Genomic DNA, 6485 nt, shown 5'->3' with positions numbered 1-6485 from the left:
TCATGGTTGCTTAAGGCCTATGTCTGTACTTGACCACAGAGGCAGAGCATCATTCAACCTGCCAGCTGCCTATCTTGGGAGCTTTTCAAGGATGACAGACTCCACTTTCTCTGCAGCAAGACAGCTCATAACTTTTTTACAGTGTCTCCCTGTCCTCATCCTTCTATATATTCTTCTGTAATAGATAACTATACACTATTATTGCAATCTACACTACAGCTCAAAAGTTTGAAGTCAATTTTCACCTGGTTTATAACCATGTGATTGGTCCACACAGCAGTGATTGTTTCTAAGATTTGGCGCACGTATAAGTGTGTAGACATTTCCTAATGCATCATGGGTGATTCAACATAAATGATTCATTAAACACACATCTGTGAAAACATTTCTGATAATTTTCATGTAATATTATGTTAAAGTAAATGTAAATTATTAATTAAAAGACAACTGTTTGAATCTGACCAATAACTTTTGAGCAGTAGTGTGTGTTGTATGCATGTGTCTGTCTGTATCTGACCAGGATTTTGTCATCAGTGTCAACAAAACGCTCATTTTTTTAGCTGTGTCCATCATCAAAATTGAGGTGGAGTGTTTTAACTCTGATGGCAATCTCTCCCTAACAAGTCCACTTTATTGCGTGCTCATTTTCTCCTATTAGTGGCTCATACGTATATAATTAGGAAACATGCATTAAGTCAGCGGTCCTCAACCTTATTTGCGCCACAGACCGGTTTATGCCTGACAATATTTTCAAGGACCGGCCTTTAAGGTGTCGCGGATAAATACAACAAAATAAAACTAGTACCGGTACCGAAAAAAGAAGATTTATTCATAACACACTTGAAAAGGCCCAGGGACACCGAGTTAACGATAAAAACGATAACAAAATAAACCTGAAAACCGATAAAAACCCTGAAAACCATACATTTCACACCTGAGCCTCAACTCTCGCGGCCCGGTACCAAACGACTCACGGACCGGTACCGGTCCGAGGCCCGGGGGATGGGGACCGCTGCATTAAGTGCACTAATTTCTCACACTTATCAGTGGCTCATGGTTGCTTAAGGCCTATGTCTGTACTTGACCACAGAGGCAGAGCATCATTCAACCTGCCAGCTGCCTATCTTGGGAGCTTTTCAAGGATGACAGACTCCACTTTCTCTGCAGCAAGACAGCTCATAACTTTTTTACAGTGTCTCCCTGTCCTCATACTTCTATATATTCTTCTGTAATAGATAACTATACACTATCATTGCAATCTACACTACAGCTCAAAAGTTTGAGGTCAATTTTCACCTGGTTTATAACCATGTGATCAGTCCATACAGCAGTGATTGTTACTAAAAATGGGCCCATGTATAAGTGTGTAGACATTTCCTAATGCATCATGGGTGATTTAACATAAATGATTCATTAAACACACATCTGTGAAAACATTTCTGATCATTTTCATGTAATATTATGTTAAAGTAAATGTAAATTATTAATTAAAAGACAACTGTTTGAAACTGACCACAAACTTTTGAGCAGTAGTGTGTGTTGTATGCATGTGTCTGTCTGTATCTGATCAGGATTTTGTCATCAGTGTCAACAAAACGCTCATTTTTTAGCTGTGTCCATCATCAAAATTGAGGTGGAGTGTTTTAACTCTGATGGCAATCTCTCCCTAACAAGTCCACTTTATTGCGTGCTCATTTTCTCCTATTAGTGGCTCATACGTATATAATTAGGAAACATGCATTAAGTCAGCGGTCCTCAACCTTTTTTGCGCCACGGACCGGTTTATGCCCGACAATATTTTCAAGGACTGGCCTTTAAGGTGTCGCGGATAAATACAACAAAATAAAACTAGTACCAGTACCGAAAAAAAGAAGATTTATTCATAACACACTTGAAAAGGCCCAGGGACACCGAGTTAACGATAAAAACGATAACAAAATAACGCTGAAAACCGATAAAAACCCTGAAAACCATACATTTCACACCTGAGCCTCAACTCTCGCGGCCCGGTACCAAACGACTCACGGACCGGTACCGGACCGAGGCCCGGGGGTTGGGGACCGCTGCATTAAGTGCACTAATTTCTCACACTTATCAGTGGCTCATGGTTGCTTAAGGCCTATGTCTGTACTTGACCACAGAGGCAGAGCATCATTCAACCTGCCAGCTGCCTATCTTGGGAGCTTTTCAAGGATGACAGACTCCACTTTCTCTGCAGCAAGACAGCTCATAACTTTTTTACAGTGTCTCCCTGTCCTCATACTTCTATATATTCTTCTGTAATAAATAAATATACACTATCATTGCAATCTACACTACAGCTCAAAAGTTTGAAGTCAATTTTCACCTGGTTTATAACCATGTGATCGGTCCATACAGCAGTGATTGTTTCTAAGATTTGGCGCACGTATAAGTGTGTAGACATTTCCTAATGCATCATGGGTGATTTAACATAAATGATTCATTAAACACACATCTGTGAAAACATTTCTGATCATTTTCATGTAATATTATGTTAAAGTAAATGTAAATTATTAATTAAAAGACAACTGTTTGAATCTGACCACAAACTTTTGAGCAGTAGTGTGTGTTGTATGCATGTGTCTGTCTGTATCTGACCAGGATTTTGTCATCAGTGTCAACAAAACGCTCATTCTTTTAGCTGTTTTTGTCATCAAAATTGAGTTCATGGCAATCTCTCCCTAGCATGTTCACTTTATTGTGTGCTCCTCAATTTACTCTACAGCTGAAAAAAGTTTGAAGTCAGTTAGAAACGTCTTTTTTTAAAAAACAAAAAACAAAAAACAACCAAGATCCGCTTTTAGATTTTGCAAATTAATTGGGAATGCAAATAAATATTATTCCTTAAAACTTGCATAGATCACCAATTATGAATGATGATTGATTAAATATTACCTGGTGTATGGATTACAATAATAATAGCGAGTGTGTAGATTATATTACCTTTCCTCAGTTTATCACATTAAATCTCAGCTTACTAGTGACCCAGCATTTTTCTAAGTACAGAAGCACTAACCAACATCATTTTTTCAAGTAATATAAAAATCATCTTTATATATTACCTTTTTAAACATCCCATTTTCTTTCTAATGTCATTAAAACAAGTTTGCACATTTGAATAACCGTAGTCAGACCTCCAGATCTTTTAAGCTTTCAATTTTTTTCTCAGTGTCACACATGGATTAGTTTTCGTCTCTTTCAATAAGAAAGTCAAATCTTCAAACCCTAAAGCAATCTTTGTTTCTTTCAATCATTCCAATATTTTTCATCTCCTGTTATATAATTGCAGTTAACCAGGGCTTAGCTACTCTGATCCACAGCAATTTTGGGGGTGTGGATACCTATTTTCTTTTTTTCACAGGTGCGGAGCCTTTTTTAAAAAAATAACGAATAAACTGCATTTTTTAAAAGTACCTTTAACATAAATGTAGACTGACAAGTAACTCAACCTTTAACACGGTGATCATAGTGAAGTTTCTAGTTCAGATCAAAATTATTGTTCTGATTAAGGAAACAGTAAATCTGGCCACATTATTGTCCCGATCCTCCAATCTTCCCTTTCCAATGTGACTAAATAAAATGCAACTTTTTTTTAATAAAAGCAGTTAATAAACCCAGATATTTCTTACAGTAAGAATCCTCCAACAACCTTTCAAAAGAATTTTTTTTGTCTTTCCTCAATTTTGAGACCAACTGAACCCACAAACCTGAAGCTGCAGACCCCAAACTAACCAAATTTAATGTTTCCTTAATCAGCACAGTAATTTTTAAGTCTTTATGTGTTATGTTTACTCACAGTTTTGATGCTTGCTTCTTCGACTTGATCCACGATTAGCTCTGCACCATCGCTCTGCTGTTTTCTCTCTCCTCATGCTTCTCCTTCATTCGTCCTGTCCTCAGATATAATCCAACCTGCCTCCTTGTTTCCTCCTTGACTTGTATTCGCAAAATTTCCAGTTAAATTAAGAGTAATCCAGAAAAGTTTCCCTGCTTCAAAAGCTCTTCCAGTTGCTTGTCTTCTTGTCCTCCTTCAAATGTGCAGTTTATATATTTGTATTTATTTGACTTCATATTGCCATGGCAACATAACACAGAGCATCATGGTAGATTAAAGCAGGTGGTTCTGTCCTCTACAGAAATGCTGATAAACTCAATTTATTTGAGTTGTCTTAATTTAGAAAAACTAAGTAAGACAGAAGTTTTTCTTCTCAGTGCGGAGGGATGAAAGATGTGTTTTGAAAATGCCACGTCACTACCGTCCTCCTCCCTAGCACGGATCAGTCCGCAAGTTCATGGTGCCAGCATTTTTTATGGAATATGTTGAGCAAACCTAGGAAAGCGTCAGCTCAAGAGATTATTGTTGTCATTGCTGTGGATCTTTACCTGATACACTGACTTGGTGAGTAAATGTTTACTCTTATTCAAACTGATTTTGTGGCTTCTCTTAGTTTAGCACCGTGCTAGCTAGTTAGTGTTAGCCTAGCGTTGCTGCTGCGGCTGGGCTCATGTTACTTAGAAATGAACACCACAGCCTTAAAAACCTTATATAAAAATGTGTCTGTGAAATTTTCTGTTGATTGTTTGAAATAAAAAAAGTGAGATAAGAGCCCAGACAAAATTCTTCGGGGGGTGAAAACAATAAGCCAGGAGTTAGCTGTGCTCGCGGACTCTTACCAAGCCTTGACCTCCCGGTCAGCTATAACAGAGCTCTCGTCGGAGCCTGTGCGTACTTGTAAGCGCAGCAATGGTGGAGGAGCGCGGCTAAAAAACCTATTACTTTTTCTGGGTCACAAAATCAACTTTTAAGATATTTTCAGGCGAGAATGTAGCTGTCGAAAGTTCAAATATCTGCTCGATTTATCAAGACGTCACATATTTGCAAAAATGCCCAGACGTTTTCCAAGACGTCCATTTTTTTCATGCTTTGTGGCACCTTGAACATCTGTGGCATCTATTAATGTCAAATCTAGCCTTTATTTAACAACATAAGCAAACTCTATGTTACAATGATTGCACAGCCATTAAGGATCAAATCGGTTTCTGAAAAATGTTCTGTTTTTTCTCCCTCTGCTTGCTTCATACTGTCTTTGAGGCTCGGGACCAGCACTCCTGCTGTTGGACAGAAAGACATCAACTCAGTGGTAAGTATTTTGGTTTTCCAATATATTAGCAACTGTCAGTGACATTTATATTAATCAGGCTGAACTTTAATCATACTTTAGATCAGCCTGTTTTACTTATTGTTTTACTTCTTTTTTGGTTTGGGGAAGTTGTTTCTTTACTGATCTTTTCCTGTCTTCTGTTATTAGACTTGAGATATGACTGCACTAGGCTGTTGCTGGTGACTCCAGTTAATTCTACAAGACATGCTGTGTAAGTAAACAAACAACAACAGTTTGGTCTGCATTTCTTGAAAGATCACATCCCCCAAACTTAGTTTAGAGGGTCTACACTGAATATAGTGAAGTCTGCAAGTTTAACAGCAAAATTTGTTTTGTGCCCAAATCATTTTGCACATCATTAGAATGAAAGTTATTGGCCATCTTTGCATAGCCCTTTTTAAAATGATGCTTTCATGACATTATTGTGTGTCGGGTGGGGGTCACGGCTATCCAGACTGACAATTTGGACATTGAATGTCACCTCTCCAGTGGGGAGGGAGCCTGAGATTGTCTAAATTGGAGTCTGTTTCATACCAAATGCAGAAAAAAATGTTTTAAGAAAGCAATTAAGTTCATGTTCCAAAAAATATGATTGTTTGCTTGCAGGACAACAGGAGAGATGAGTCCTCCGTCACAGATGGTGTGGTCAGTGAAGATGGTCGCCTGCAGGTTCAAGCTCATTGCATCTCCAACCCACATCCACTGCCACTGTACTTAAGGGAAGTTAAAGACTTTCTTCTGCACCTATATTTGGATCACCTCGATCCGTGATAGTCATTCAGGCAGTAATGCCTGGACTGGAAACAAGCCATCCTTAAAATATTACAACATTCCAGCTCATGTGTTGGAATGAAAAACAAATGTGTTGTTTAAATTAGAGACTACACTTGTGACAGAACAACAAATATTTTATTTTGATTATATAAGTAATTTAAGTACAAAACAAACTTGTGGTAGGCCTAAACTTATTTTTAGAATAACTAAATCTGAGACTTTGTTTCATTGTAAGATTATAACCGTGATGGCAATATAATTGTTTGTTGTTCAGCAGAACAGTGTCCAGTATGTTGGCTGTTATACTTTGTTGTGTTTGAAAATAAAAGTTGGTCTGATTTTAACATCATTACAAAAAGTGTTGTTAATTATTTTTAATCATATTCAGGTTACCACAAATTGTTTTTCATTTAGTTGAACTTGAAATGTTTGTCAGTAAGTAAACAATTAGTACTGTACAGTCAGAAATATCAAGTTATTCTTAATACTGCAGACTTGCAATATTAGTCATCTTAAGTAAGCTTTACT

The 6485-nt window shown here is 37.5% G+C and overlaps 1 long non-coding RNA gene across 1 annotated transcript; it reads left to right on the top strand.

The window, feature by feature from the left end:
* Positions 1-5094: 5094 nt before the first annotated feature.
* On the top strand, positions 5095-6135 carry LOC146666697 (uncharacterized). The gene is made up of 3 exons (XR_014912452.1): positions 5095-5162; positions 5331-5394; positions 5790-6135. It is a non-coding gene; the product is annotated as an uncharacterized LOC146666697 (long non-coding RNA).
* Positions 6136-6485: the final 350 nt, after the last annotated feature.

This window comes from Rhamphochromis longiceps, linkage group LG7 (genome assembly GCF_057381845.1).
Source record: "Rhamphochromis longiceps isolate RC_006_pf linkage group LG7, R_longiceps_female_GT1.1, whole genome shotgun sequence".
Taxonomy (NCBI): domain Eukaryota; kingdom Metazoa; phylum Chordata; class Actinopteri; order Cichliformes; family Cichlidae; genus Rhamphochromis; species Rhamphochromis longiceps.
This window is presented reverse-complemented; position numbering and strand designations above follow the sequence as displayed.